At 42.1% G+C, this 15,681-nt stretch overlaps 1 long non-coding RNA gene across 1 annotated transcript; it reads right to left on the bottom strand.

Annotated features, from left to right (window-relative positions):
- Window positions 1-6,663: 6,663 nt before the first annotated feature.
- Window positions 6,664-15,370, bottom strand: LOC123333707. The gene is made up of 4 exons (XR_006551182.2): window positions 12,640-15,370; window positions 12,261-12,360; window positions 11,128-11,236; window positions 6,664-6,838 (listed from the first exon to the last, which is right to left on the bottom strand). It is a non-coding gene; the product is annotated as an uncharacterized LOC123333707 (long non-coding RNA).
- Between the last annotated feature and the right edge of the window lie 311 nt (window positions 15,371-15,681).

Below are 15,681 nucleotides of genomic sequence, written 5' to 3'. Positions count from 1 at the left end.
CTATAAGGAAAGCTGAGCACAGAAGAATTGATGCTTTTGAACTGTGATGTTGGAGAAGACTCTTGAGAGTCCCTTGGACTGCAAGGAGATCCAACCAGTCCATCCTAAAGGAGATCAGTCCTGGGTGTTCATTGGAAGGACTGATGTTGAAGCTGAAACTCCAATTTTTTTGTCACCTGATGCAAAGAGCTGACTCATTTGAAAAGACCCTGATGCTGGGAAAGATTGAAGGGAGGAGGAGAAAGGGATGACAGAGGATGAGATGGCTGGATGGCATCACCGACTCTATGGACATGAGTTTGAGTGAGCTCCGGGAGTTGGCAATGGACAGGGAGGCCTGGTGTGCTGCAGTTCATGGGGCCGCAAAGAGTCGGATACAACTGAGAGACTGAACTGAACTGAACTGAACTGAATCTCTCTTATTCTAGGACAGTCTTCCTGTTTTAGGTCTTTTATGACATTTACTTTTTAGAAAATCTAAAATCTACAGTTATTTTGTAGACTGTTCCACATTCTGGATTGTCTCTTGGTGTCATTTAATTGTCTATCCCCTTTGTTTTCTATAAAACAGAAGTTTAGTCTAAGGCTGCATGGTTCATGTGGCTATTCAGCACCCAAAATGTGGCTAATGCAACTGAGGAACTGGATTTAAAATTTAACTTGAATTAATTTGAATTTAAACTTAAAAGCTCATATTTAATTTCACTATTGGAAAAATTTTGAAAGAGAGCAGAACCCCCCGACCCTTGTCCTCTGCCTGCCTATTGTCTGTGGAAAAACTTTAGCCAAAGAATAAGTTTAACCAGAGAAGCGAGAAAATGCAGAAGCAAATGGAAAACTATTAAAGGAGATCAAATAATAATAATGTAGTCATTAAATATAATTAAGTTCCTTTAGTTTCTTCTCAGGGGCTAGAGATAATATTCTGAGGTATATCATGTGACCTGTGTTTTATATACTGAAACCTCCGCCTGGTGGAGAAGTTAACTACATGATGGCCAGACTGTAGCCATGACATAAGCTGCCACAGTTCTGAGAACTGGCTTCATGGAAATGGAAACAAGCTGACCCTAAAGCTGAAGATTAACTGTGCTTGAAACAATCAAGAGATAATGAGGGTCAGACGACCGAGGGCCAATTTCAAGATGACTGTCAGAGCTGACTGTGCTGTTTCTTCATGTAGCCCCCTCCCTCAATCTAGAAAGGCTCTTGCCCATTGGGGAGTTGGCCTTTGGACAGGCCTCAGCTCTCCCCTGACCCCTAGTTACCAACATCTAAAATAAAGCAAACTTTTCATCAACCTGGCCTCTAATGGCTTTAGAGCAGCAAGCTGCTGGACTCCACTTTTGGTTAAATTTTAAGTAGGTTTGGAACAACTTGAGTATGCAGATCTACTTCTTCAACTGTAAATTTTATGAAACCTAAATAAATATATATCAAGTATTTCCAATGAAAATTTAGTATCTGAATTGAAATGTGCATGAAGTATAAAAATACACACTGAATTTTGAATAATGTACAAAAAAAATGTAAAATATTTTTTAATATTGATTACATGTTGAAATACTAATATTTTGGTTATATTGAGTTAAAGAATATTACTGTATTAATTTCACCTGTGGCTTTTGGTGTTTTTACTTTTTAAATGTGGCTACTAAAAAATTATAATATTACATATATGGCTCACATTATATTTTTAATGACATGTGCTAGTCTAGAAGCCTGATTAAGTTCAGGTTAAACTTTCTTTGCAAGAATACTTCTAGATGTTGTTGTATAGTTCCTTTTTTCTTTTTGACCACAAGTCTTGCAGGATCTCAGATCCCCTACCAGAGACTGAACTTGAGCCATGGCAGTGAAAGCCTAGAATCCCAACCACTAGGTCACCAGGGAATTCCCTATTGTTCTGTTTTTCAAATTTCATCATATCAGGAAGCACATGCTGCTGCTGCTGCTAAATCGCTTCAGTCGTGTCCGACTCTGTGCGACCCCATAGACGGCAGCCCACCAGGCTCCCCCGTCCCTGGGATTCTCCAGGCAAGAATACATATTGTCCCACTATTGGTAATCCTAACTTTGGTCCCTCAGTTAAGATGGAGACTGCCAGAACTCACCATTGTGAAGATACACTTCCCTTTTTGCAATTAAAAATCCATGCAAATATTCTGTTACCAAAAATCCATTCACCTAGTGGTTTTAGCATTTTTTGATGATCCTTGCTTTGAATCCATGATTACCTTGAAGGTTGCCAAAAGGTGGACATTCTTATTTTTGTCAATTCATCTCCATTTATTAGCTGACATTGGTCTGTAAAGAAGAGCTTCTCACTTCTCTGGATTTAAACAATTTATTTATTTAATGTGTAACAGTCAATTAAGATCATCGTCTTTGGTGCTCAGTGCATTTCCTTGTACATTCCCGGCCCCTGACTTGTAATCAACCATTGTTTCAAAGAACTCATGCTCCTTAGTGAGGATTAAATTGCTTCTTAAAGCAACTTGAGGTGAATTTTTTTTTAAGTATAAGAAAAACACTGATAGAATTTTATTCAAGGTAGTTTCTAATGCTGCTGCTGCTGCTGCTAAGTCGCTTCAGTCGTGTCCGACTCTGTGTGACCCCATAGACGGAAGCCCACCAGGCTCCCCTGTCCCTGGGATTCTCCAGGCAAGAACGCTGGAGTGGGTTGCCATTTCCTTCTCCAATGCATGAAAGTGAAAAGTGAAAGTGAAGTCGCTCAGTCGTGTCCGACTCCTAGCGACCCCATGGACTGCAGCCCACCAGGCCCCTCTGTCCATGGGATTTTCCAAGCAAGAGTACTGGAGTTGGGGTGCCATTGCCTTCTCTGGTTTCTAATGCTAGGTAGTTTCTAATGTTTTATATACACGTCAACTTATATTACCACCCTTAGAACTAAAGCATTGTACCTCCAAAACTTATTTTTTTCAGTTTGTGTTAAAACTAAATCTTGGGGCTTTCCCGGTGGTCTACTGGTTAAGAATTCACCTGCCAATGCAGGGGACACAGTTTAATCTGGTCCGGGAAGGTCTTGCATGCTTCAGGGTAACTACTGAGCCTCTGCTCTAGACCGCAAGCTGCACCTACTGAAGCCCGCATGCCTTAGAACCCGTGATCTGCATGCAACAAGTCACCGCAATGAGAGGCCCTTGCACGTCAACAAAGAGTAGCCCCCACGTGCCGCAACTAGAGAAAGCTGGCGAGCAGCAATGAAGACCCAGCACAGCCGAAAATGAATACATTCAAGAAAATGAATTCTTGAATAGCTTTAGGTCTCATATTTGCAAAAGTAGGTTAAAATACTTCTCTGAAAACGAGTATGCAGAGTTCTCAGTTCATTCTTGTCACTGTGTGCTGGGAATTCTACCTACGCCTGTGGGTCCTAGGTTGTATGGGAACTGATCCCCCGTCATCCTTGTCTCTCCCTCTCTTCCCATATCCTTTTTTTTTTTTTTTTTCAAATCTTGGTCACATTTTTACAACTCCTGAGTTCATATTTTAACACTCTTTTCTGGTATCTATTCATATGAATTTGAGGTTATCTCAAAGTGCACAAATATTACTCATATTTCCTGTAAATGTACTAAACCCTGACAAGAAAAATACTTATTAACTTTCTAATACACAAATATTTAAAGGTTTCAGCATAATTCCTTTTTCAACAAATGATTTTTTCCTCACCTAAGTCAACATACATTTACTTTGGGTTTATGTGTACATATGTAAATACACACATTCCTCAAATTGATCTAAGATACACCAGGATATAGTGCACTTCTCTCTGGGTATAATTAACTTTTCAGAAGTAAAGTGGTTCAAATGGGAGCAAATAAGCTTATGTCCTCATGAAATAAACAAGACAGAATTTAAGAAATATTGAAGTGCTAAAGATTAACCCCATAAATCTTTCATTTCTATCCTTTTAACAGATTGTGTGCGTTATGTGTGTTTATGAATCAAAACACTTCTAGGCTAGATTTTAAGCACCTGTGGATGGGGTTATTCATATTCAGTAAAAGGCCCTGAAGTAGCAAGGTGAGCACTATTATAGGTGGATAGAGGACGTTTGTTCTTCACCAGGTTACCTACATAAACTCACTGAATAGGCAGAGGAGATTATTTGTCTCAGTGGGCTCAAATGTTGACCTGAGCCTTAAAGTCTTGCTTCATTTTGTTATATTTTGTTGATTTGCTAATTTGTTTGTTCCATTATTTTTGAAACCTGGCCAAGGTGGAGGTTCTATCCTTGAGACAACTGGGAGATGACAAATTCAGGCTGAGGAAACTAACAGTTCAAACCAGCAAATAATCTATAAGTTCAGACAAGAAGTACTCTGGGAGATGAGAAAATAATTTATTGACCATTTACACTATGAACTGCTGAACACTTGACATCATTTTATCCTCATAGTAATTATAGGCAGGGAGTTATTATCATCCTTATATTATGGTTTGAGAGATTAAAGAAGTTCAAAGTCAAAGAGCTGGTAATTCACGGTTACCGGAATGCCTACTATTTACGACTGTCAATATGACGCCACGTACTGAGTGGCAGCTTTGAGCCTGATGGTGTCTTAGAAATGAGGATACAATATTGAGCAGCACAACAAGGTCCTTACTTTCCTGGGGTTTATTACAGGTCTGGGGAGATGGATGAAAAGCAAGTTAGTAGGGCTTGCACAGAATTAAAATGTGGTTGTAAATTATAGTACCTCATGATGACTTCTGATTGTGTGTTAAGAGAAGTTCTCTCTGAAGGTACAGAAAACAGGGAGCCAGCCTGGGGAAATTGGTTGCAGAAGAAAAAGCAGAAAGGAAAACCTGGTGCAGAGACCCCATGTGGGAATAAGCTGTGGGGGAATCCAGGGGCTGGTGTTACTAAAGTGAGGTGGGTTGCAGGGGATGCAGGGAATGTAGTTGGAGAGGTGGGGTGCCAGGACCACAGGGCTGGATCCCTGGCTGGGAGTCTGGATGTTGTTCAAAGTGTGATAGAAAGTCATGGAAAGATCTTAGTTTTCTGAATGTTGAGTTTTAAGCCAACTTTTTCACTCTCCTCTTTCACTTTCATCAAGAGGCTCTTTAGTTCTTCTTCACTTTCTGCCATAAGGGTGGTGTCATCTGCATGTCTGAGGTTATTGATACTTCTCCCAGCAATCTTGGTACCAGCTTGTGCTTCATCCATCCTGGCATTTCACATGATGTACTCTGCATATGTACTCTTTAGGCCTTCCCTAGTAGCTCAGATGGTAAAGCATCTGCCTGCAACATAGGAGACCTGGGTTCAATCCCTGGGTAGGGAAGATTCCCCGGGAGAAGGAAATGGCAATCCACTCCAGTATTCTTGCTTGGAGAATCCCGTGGACAGAGGAGCCTTGTGGGTCACAGTTCATGGGGTTGCAAACACTCGGAGACGACCGAGCAACGAAACACACACATACTCTGCATATAAGTTAAATATCACAGCATTATGTAACTATAAATTTGGAAATAATTATAAATGGAAGTAATGAAGATAAAACTATTAGAAGATTTATGCATTTGAAAAGCATATTATTGGAAACTGTCAAATAGTTTTCCAAAATAAAGGAAATGTAAACTAAAATACCAGTGAGATACTGTTTCACATCCATCATTCTCATATGTTGATGTTGGGAGTGTGTACCAATATGATCACTTTGGAAGACAATTTGGGATTATCCAGTAAAATTAAGGATGAGACAACTCAGTGATTCCACTTCTAAGTCCAGAGCCTAGGTTTGCTGACCCCTGCCCATCCACAAAATGATTGTTATTGAGCTGCATGGAAGTAGGTACAGAGATTGAGAGTATCTTTTGAGAAACTTGTGTAGCATTCATTGTTGCTAAAATATCCAAACATATGATTTTTGTGTTTTACAAAATTTCATAACCGATTTAAAAACAGAACTGATAGTTTGAGAAGTACTGCTTCTTCTAGACCAATACTTCTTAAACTTGCATCGTGTATACAGAGTTCCTGGGAATATAGTTAAAATGCAGATTCTAATTTGGTAGGTCTGGTGTGGGGCCTAAGATTCTGCATTTCTAGCTCCCAGGAAATGCTGATACTGCTCCTCTTGGAACTCCACTTTGAACAGCATCTGTCTAGATTCAACTGTGATTTATGTGTAGGAGTCATATGTGAGAATACTCATAGTTGTATGTCTGTAATAGCAAAAATACTGAGAACAACCTAAATGTTCCTGAATAGAAGAATGGTTAAATTGATTATGGTAAAGTCATGAATAAAATGCTTCCCAGGGGGCACAGTGGTAAAGAATCCACCTGCCAAGGCCAGAGATGCAAACAACTTGGGCTTGATCCCTGGGTCAGGAAGATTCCCTGGAGTAGGAAATGGCAACCCATTCCAGTATACTTGCCTGGAAAATTCCTTTGACAGAAGAGCTTGGTGGGCTGCAGTTCATGGGGTTGCAAAGTGCTGGACTCAACTGAGCATAAGCGTCAATAAAAATACACGTGTATTCTATGTATATGTGTGTATATACATATATGTGAATAATAACAGTAAAATGAAAAATCACATGAAATGAATAATAGTAATGTAACAACATGGATGATTTTTACAATGATGTTGCTAAACAAATTGTAAATAGCACAAAAATATATAAAGTATGATACCATTTATATAAAGCTTCAACTCATGAAAAATAATAGTATCTATGTAAGGATGCATATACATTTAGCAAAAGCATAAAGATACACCTAGAAATGGTGACATCAAATTCAGGCAAGGGTTTCCTCTTGTGGGGGGCTTCTCAGGTGGCACTAGTGGTAAGGAACCGGCCTGCCAATGCAGAAGACGTAAGAGACTCAGGTTTGATCCTTGGTTCAGGAAGATTCCCTGGAGAAGGGCATGACAACCCACTCCAGTATTCTTACCTGAAGAATCTCCATGGACAGAGGAGTCTAGTAGGCTACAGTCCATGGGGTTGCAAAGAGTTGGACCTGACAGAGACTAACACTTTCACTTTCCTCTTATGGGAGGGAGGAGAATGTGACTGGAGAGAGGCAACTAAGAGGATTCTGTTTGTCTTTATAGTTTATTATTACTTCAGTGGGATGACAAACAGGTAATTGTGTTTTTTTTTTTTTCTTTTGGCCAAGCCATGTGGTATGTAGGATTTTAGTTCCCGGAGCCAGAATCAAACCTGCATCCCCTGCAGTGAACATATAGACTCTCAACCCCTGGACCACCAGGGAAGTCTCCTGTAATTTTATTTTACAATCTTTAAAAGTTTAAAATGTTTTTATAATCACATTCAAAAAGCAGTTTAAATTCATCCAGTGTAAATTTACCAACCACCATCAACTGGCTCATTGTGTTCAGAATGAAATCTAAAGTCCTTAGCACAATGTCCTTGGCCTCCGCAAGCTGGCCTCTCTTATGACACTGGTCTTATCCACTCCTCTCCCCTCTTGAGCCCACACTCTTCCCCACCAGTCTCCACGTTGTTTACCCAATACAGAGGCTCTTTCTTGATTTCAAGGCCCTGAATGCCATCCCCTTCCTGGATTATCTCTTGGTTCTCTCCTCCCACCAGGCAGGTCTTTGCTCAGATGCAGCTCCTTAAAGAGGCCGTCTCTGATCATCTTCTCAAGCGAGCACCCTCCTTCCTCTACTCTCTGAACCTTTAGCCCACTGCTTCTTCTTAACCCCGACTGTCATCAGACATCTCATGAGATGGATTTACTGCCTGATGTCACATACATTTGACTATAAGCACTTTGCTGGTGGTACTTCCCTGGTGGCTCAGTGGTAAAGAATCTACCTGCTAAACAGGAGACATGGGTTCGATCCCTGGGTCAGGAAGATCCCCTGGGTTTGCTGGAGTGCAATGCTGGAGTGCAGCCCACTCCAGCATTCTTTCCTGGGAAATCCCATGGGCAAAGGAGCCTGATGGGCTGCAGTCCATGGGATCAACAAGAGAGTTGGACACAACTTAGCAACAGATTTTCACTTTCATAAGCTCTTGGAAAGCAGGGCTTTACCTCCAGGGCCTAGAACAGTGCCCCCTGGCATATAGTAAGTAGTCCATAAACATTTATGGAATCATGGATGAATGAATCACTGAATGAGTAAGGCAGAGAATTTTGACTACTTGCTGAGGCTGGGCGGCCACTTTTAATCTACTAATTGGCAGATAACTCAGGAACAGTATTGGCTTATTTTATTAGAAACCAATAAATTCTTGATAAAACACATTGCTCATTGGTCATTCTTGGACCATATGAAGTTATTAATTAGCCTTTTCCCCCAGCATCCAGTTGAACAACTTCATAAGCAGTGTTTACACATTTTCAGGAAAGAAGAATTAACATTTAGTGCTCACTATGTTCTAGGTAGGGGCTTCCCAGGTGGCTCAGTGGTAAAAAATCTGCCTGCCAATGCAGGAGACTCAGGAGATGCAGGCTCCATCCCTCAGTTGGGAAGATCCCCTGAAGGAGGAGATGGCAACCTGCTCCAGTATTCTTGCCTGGAAAATTCCATGGACAGAGGAGCCTGGTGGGCTACAGTCCATGGGGTCTCAAAAGTCAAACACAACTGAGCAACTGAACACACATGTTCTAGGTACTTTGCATATATTATGATTTTGTTTCTTATTCCCTTTTCCCCTAGCAACTCTATGAGACAAACGTTTTCATTTCATAAAGAAAATGAGGTTCAGAGAGGTTAAGTATTTGCCTAGAGTCACAGATTTGGTTCCATAATCTACATCTTATAGTTGAGGTAAAGTTGTATGTCCTATGCCTGTATGAGGGGTCTTTGTCTGCATCACTGAATGTTGTTGCTGGGAGGAAATTTAGACTCCTTTAATCCAGCCTCCTCACTTTACAGGCAAGAGAACTGAGGTTGACTAGAACACATGTCCGTTCACCTCTTAGCAGCAGAGCAGCCTCAGGGTTCATGGCCCTTTCACATGACCTCCTTCTGCACCAACTATTGAGTTGGCCAAAAAGTTTGGGTTTGAATGCACTTTTTTGCCAACCCAATAGATACAATCTTTCCCGTAGTTATCTGCAGATACCATATTTGTGAATTCACCTCCTAGCTAAAATTTATTTGTAACTCTCAAGTTAATACATGTGGCACTTTTACAGTCATACACAGGCTTCCCTAGTGACTCAGAAAGTAAAGGATCCACCTGCAATGCAGAAGATCCAGGTTTACTCCCTGGGTTGGAAAGATCCCCTGGAGACAGGCATGGCAACCCACTCCAGTATTCTTGCCTGGAGAATTCCATGGACAGAGGAGCCCCGCGGGCTACAGTCCATGGGGTCACAGAGTTGGACTTGACTGAGCCACTGAATACAGACACACACATAGCCATAGACAGAATGGTGGAAATTTCGAGTTGCCCACTGCACATGTTCCCAGCTGAGGCTAAGCAAGGCTGCATGCAGCTTTTCTGAATTAGCACAAATGTTGTAAAAAGTGCCCCTTACCTTGGTCTCTTTAATGCCATTTCTTTTTTTTTTTTTTTCATTTTTGTTGGTGATTATACAGTCAGCTACAGTCCATGGGAGTCACAAAGAGTCAGACACGACTGAGTGACTAACACACAGATGCTGTTTAAAGTGGCCCCCAAGTGCAGTGCTGCAGTGTTGTTTAGGGTCCATGGAAAGTTGTGATGTGCCTTAAGGAGAAAAATATGTGTGCTGGACAAGCTTGGCTCAGGCATGAGTTACAGTGCGGCAGGCCGTGAGTTCAGTGTGAATGAATCAACAATATCTATTAAATAAGGTGTATTTAAATAGAAAGGCACATAAAACAAGGTTCTGTTTTGATTGGTTGACAAAAATATGTCATTGGAGGCTCATGGGAACCAAGGCTTGTATCTCCCCTAGGAATTCACTGCACTCAGCCTTCTTGATGACGTGACAGAACACAGCTACGTTGAATGAGAATTACCAGTGTTTGGGGAACGCACTGCAGAGTTGCATCTGGTTCCAGAGGCCAGAAAGAGGGAGTGATGTTAAAGAAACAAGTCCCGATCACGAAAAGAACGAGTATTTAGCTATAATTTAAAAGTATGACAGCGGGACTTCCCTGGTGGTCAGTGGCCTGAGATGGATCCCTGGTCAGGGAAGTAGATCCCCCGTGCCACAGCTGAAGAACACACTGCTGCAACTAAGACCCAGTACAGCTAAATAAAGTAGATAAGTAAACATTTTAAGAAAGTCCGATGGTATTTTATTGCTGCTAAAACCTTAGTTAAATCTCTAAAGCTTCAGGGATTGCTCTCTCCAGGGTGGGAACACTAGGGGAATGTGAAAACAGTTATTCTTACTGTCAGTTTCTGATTGTCTGTATGTGTATCTTTAGTATTTTGTTTTCGACCTTTTCTAAGACAGTCATACACTCTCATTGTTAAAATGGGAGATGATTGTAGTAAGGCGGAAAGGGCACTCCATTTGGAGACAAATTCTGGGAGTGAGTCAAACTCTGATGACGCCTGCTGGTTGTGTAACCTTAAGCAAATTTCTGAACATTTCTGACTCAGTTTTCTAATCTATAAAAACAGACAACAGCCAGTCTTGGCTAATTCACACATCTCAGGTGTTTTAAAGGCTTCTCATCTGACCTTCGCAACCCTGATAAGGCCTCAGTTTACAGAGGAGACAACTGAGGCCCAGAGAGGTCAAGTGACGGGTTTATGATCACACAGCTACAGAGAACAGAGCTAGAATTATGAGTCCAAGATCCTTACTGGTCCTAACCACACAGAGCCCCAGCCCCTTGGTGGCCCTCACCACCTGCTGTCTCAAACAGTGCTGAGGGGGTGGGATGGTGACAAAAGGGGATAAACCCCAGAGCTAATCAAATGTAGCTATTACTATTTTTTCATAGGTTAACATTTTGAATATTAATATTTCAAAAGGGGATTTTCCCTTAAGATATGCGGTTTTCAAAAAGTTTGTTGAAATCATTAAGTATGCTTGTATTCATTCAGGGATCAATTTTTTGTTGTTGTCATTGTTGCCAAGACTCATTTCTAATTTTCTATTGAAAGTGAATTGAAACGAGGATTTTAAGTGAATGTTTTCTTTATAGCAATCCTTTGTGGAACTTACCTTTTGCATTCAGAATGGGATATTTGTGTTTGTATTTGAGGGTGATTTTTCAAGAGCACAGCATGTTAAGTCATAACTCCGAGAACTGTTTCACCAGCAGCATTATAAGCTGATTGTATTTGACAAAAGAAAAAGAAGAGGGTGAAAAATAGCAGCATACAATTAGGGAACCATTGAAAGTCTGTGCAAGCTAATAAATCCACCCTTGAAAACTCCATCCCCCATTCATGAAAATAAAAAGTTTGTCATTAAATTGAAACTGACATTTTCTCTGGTGGGTTTCACTCATTTACTCACTCAATTGCTTTCAGATTATTATTATTTTTTTAAATTGTTTGCTATGTGGCTGGTACTCCTCTACACCAAGAGGATACAGGAGCAAGACAGGCCCAGCCCCCCTCTCAGAAAGTTTCCTTTTATTGAGGGGAGGTGGGCAAGTCTGGCATGGCACTGTTTTATGCTGGTGTGCTACTGTGTGAGATCATAAATGCTTATGGGTTTTATTTCATTTATTTGTTTACTTTTGGCTGTGATGGGTCTTCGCTGCTGCTCAGGCTTTCTTTAGTTAGAGAGCGAGGGCTACTCTTTAGTTGAGGTGCGCCCGCTTCTCATTGTGGCGCCTTTTGTTGCGGACCACAGGCTACAGGCAGAGAAGGCAATAGCACCCTACTCCAGTACTCTTGCCTGGAAAATCCCATGGATGGAGGAGCCTGGTGGGCTGCAGTCCATGGGGTCGCTAAGAGTCGGACACAACTGAGCGACTTCCCTTTCACTTTTCACTTTCATGCATTGGAGAAGGAAATGGCAACCCACTCCAATACTCTTGCCTGGAGAATCCCAGGGATGGGGGAGCCTGGTGGGCTGCCGTCTATGGGGTCTCACAGAGTCGGACACGACTGAAGCGACTTAGCAGCAGCACAGGCTACAGGGCCCATGGGCTTCAGTGGTTGCAGCCTGCAGGCTTAGTTGCCCCACGGCATATGGAATCTCCCTGAACCAGGGATCAAATCTGTGTCCCCTGCATTGGCAAGTGGATTCTTAACCACTGGACTACCAGGGAAGTACTGCTTGTGTTTTTAAACTGCTGAATTTGGGGGTAATTTGTTCTGCAACAGTAGTTATCTATGACATACCTAAACTCTCATGTTCAATTTTTCTTCCTTTGGCACCCTTGGCCAACCTCCAACAACCTGACGAAGCTGGACATTCTTCTTTTGTGAGCTCAGAACCAGGCTACAAAAATAAAACAAAACAAAACCAAACAAAGAAAAACAACCAACCAACCAAACAAAACCCTACAAAGCAATTTTCATGTTCACCGATGTCATTTGGACCATCAACACTACCCTACAATGTTTTCCTACAGAGTTTTTTCTTTTTCAAACCTTCTCCACTGTTTTTAAATCTCTGAGCCCTTCACCTTCCCTCCCTGGCTCAGGTGCCCTCACTGTCTAGATAAGAAGAAGATACAAGCTCTGTGCCTCTAGAATCTCCCATTCCATCTCCCCTTACCTTCTTAGGCTCCTTCCTTTTTCAACATTTCCCTGCCCCCAGCTCAGCCATATCAGGATATAACCAAGCTCCAGTCTCTCCACTCTGAAAAAGAAAAAAAAAAAAAAATCTTCTTCCAAACCCATGTTCTTCTCTGTTTACACCCTGTCTCTTTCTTGCCTCCACTGCTTAATCCATTCAGTCTGGCTTCTGCCTTCATGAAACTATTCGTGCAGAGGTCACTGGTCTCTGTGATAATAAATCCAAAGGCTACATTTTTATTATGGAAAAATAATAAAAAAAAATTTTGTTATGGGAAGTTTCAAACATCTACATAAATAGAGAGAACAGTGCAGTGAACCTCATGTGCTCAACACCCAGCTTCCACAGCCAACAACTCATGGCCCATCTCACTGGAAGTATCCCCAACGTGCCCTGCCCAGGAATTATGCTGAAGGAAATAATCAAGTCTTTATTTTGATTAGCCATTCAACAACATCTAACACTGTGTTTTATTCCTCCCTAGACTTAGAAGTCACCATCCTTTCTCACTCTTCTTGGTTGCTTTCTGATCTCTACTTTGAAATTTTCTTGTTGCCTCCACCTCCTCTACAATCCCCTGATTTCCTTGAGGCTCGGGCCCTGCTGTCCATTCAAGCCCAGCCCTCCCAGGCTGCACTGGCCACCCACTTTCGGGGGAGCCTGTGGCCCCACTCTGCTTCTTGAACTCCAGGCTCTGCTATCTAGCTGCCTACCTGACAGCTTTCCCAGGATCTCTCACAGGTTCTTCAACTTGACAGATTTAGAACTAAACTTGTCACTTTTCCCACCCATCCTCCCCTGTTTTGTTTTTTGTTAAAAGGCACCACCCAGCTGCTTAATTCAGAAACCCAGGAATAATCTCTTTGCTCCCACTAAATCCCACTACCCCCACCTGTGGAGCTATTCATCAATAAGACCTGTAGAAGGGATCATCAGAGTAAGTCTAATATCCACTCACTTCAGAGTCACCCAGTCACCCATTCAACCAGATCACCAGTGTTCTAACTGGTTTTTCTGCTTCTACTCCAGGCCAGCTCCCAGCCACCCCACCCTGTCCACTTGTCCCACCGCAGCCGCAATGTGGAAAATCCTGTCTTGTAATCCACACCTAAAAGCTTTCCATGGCTCTTCATCATTTTTAGAAATAAAGAATCAAAGTCCTTAGCACCCATCCCCCTTATTTTCCAGTCACATCCATGCCATTTCCTTCCTTGCTCTTGAAGTTAAAAGGCACCACCCTTTTATTGCCAAGAATTTAGAAATATTTTAGGCGGTTTATTGAAAAAAAAAACCAGGAGCTAGGTAATTTGAATTGTTAATCTGTGGACTCATTCTGTTGATAAAACTATATGCCCCATAGCCTTTCTGGTTTCTGTATCTGTCACTGGAATGGCCTATAATCCCATTAAGGGTTATACCGAAACTCCAAATTTATTTGTTTATTTGGCTGTGCTGGGTCGTTGCTGAGGGGGCTTTTCTTTATTTGTAGCAAGCAGGGCTTACCCTCTAGTTGCAGTGTACAGGTTCCTCCTTGCAGGGGCTTCTCTTGCTCTAGGGCACCCGGGCTTCAGGAGCTGCAGTTCAGGAGCTGCAGTTCCTGGGCTCTAGGGTTCAGGTTCAGGACTTGCGGCGCTCTGCCTTTGTTGCTCCTTGGCATGTGGGATCTTCCCAGATCAGGGATTGAGCCCCTGCCCTGGTAGGCGGATTCTTTACCACTGAGCCCCCCAGGAAGCCCTCCAAATTTTCTTAAATTCTGAATTTCCCCCCTTTCTGAACTTGGGCCTACTTCAGGCTGGCAAACTAGCAGCAGTTTCTGACCCCTCCGGGTTGGGTTGAGGAGAGGGTGGCACAGGGGAGACAGCAGTCCTGTCTCTCCTGTCTCGTGGCCAGGGTGGCTGTAACTGGGCGATGGCTCTCTGTAGGGGTGGTCTGCACAGGTGGGGCCCTTCTGAGCCCACCTCTAGCTTGGTGCTCTTGGATGACTTTCTGACCTCCTGTCTAGGTAGTCCCACCTCTGCATGTGCTCTGAGATGAAGTCCTTGGATAACTCCAGGCAACATCCCAGCATGGGGTCCACATGTGGTCCTTGGGAACATTTCCCTTTGCCCTGCCATTGAGGAAGTACAGATCACTTCTAAGTGATTCTTCCCTCACTCTGCCCACAGACAGGGGCATTTCTGCCATGGCTTCTCTCCTTTCCAACACCCACCTGCATGTCTCCCCAGCCTCATGCTCTCTCAAGGGCCTTTTGGAGTCCCTCCACAAGCTTGGGTGAGAAAGAAGGATGCTCAATCCTTCCACCTTGGAGGGACACACAGCTCAGAGCCAAAGTCTCTTCATCCCTTAAGAGGTTAGAAGAGGGTGGTCATTTAATGCTGGTGGAACTAGCTTGGATTTTGCCCTTTACAAGTCTGGTGTCTGGTGTAGATGGTCTAGCCTAGTTAGTATTTCAGTTTATAAGTGGGGAACTTGACACTTACTGTTTACTATTTGGCCTCTGGGGCCCGTGCTGAAACTCTGACAATGAGAAGGGTTACGTTTAACATCTGGATGCAATAATTGATATTTTATTTACCAACTCTTTGAAACGTCTCAGTCCAAGTCATTGCATCAACTTACACATAATAAAGATACGGTCTGTTGAAATTAAATACAATTATTCTAAAATTAGAAGTATAATTTAAAAATTAGTTCTGCCTGACCTTGATTGTCCTTACTCCAAATTAATGAAATTTAATATAATTTATACCACTGACATAAATTTAAATTCTAAGTAGAATTGAAAATTTTTTATTTTGAAAGACTTTAAATATACCCCCTTTAAATATAAATAGAGGGACTAACATATGAGCTCTCAGGTATCCTTCATCTAGCTTCAACAATCAACTTTGACCTATCTTCCTTCATTTATATTATTCCATCCCTGCTTTGTTAGAATATTTTAAAGCAAACCACAGACTAAATTATTTTGCCATAAATACTAAAGTAGCTATTTCTGAGAGATAAGAGCATTTAGGAAAA

This window comes from Bubalus bubalis, chromosome 5, assembly GCF_019923935.1.
Source record: "Bubalus bubalis isolate 160015118507 breed Murrah chromosome 5, NDDB_SH_1, whole genome shotgun sequence".
Classification (NCBI taxonomy): domain Eukaryota; kingdom Metazoa; phylum Chordata; class Mammalia; order Artiodactyla; family Bovidae; genus Bubalus; species Bubalus bubalis.
This window is presented reverse-complemented; position numbering and strand designations above follow the sequence as displayed.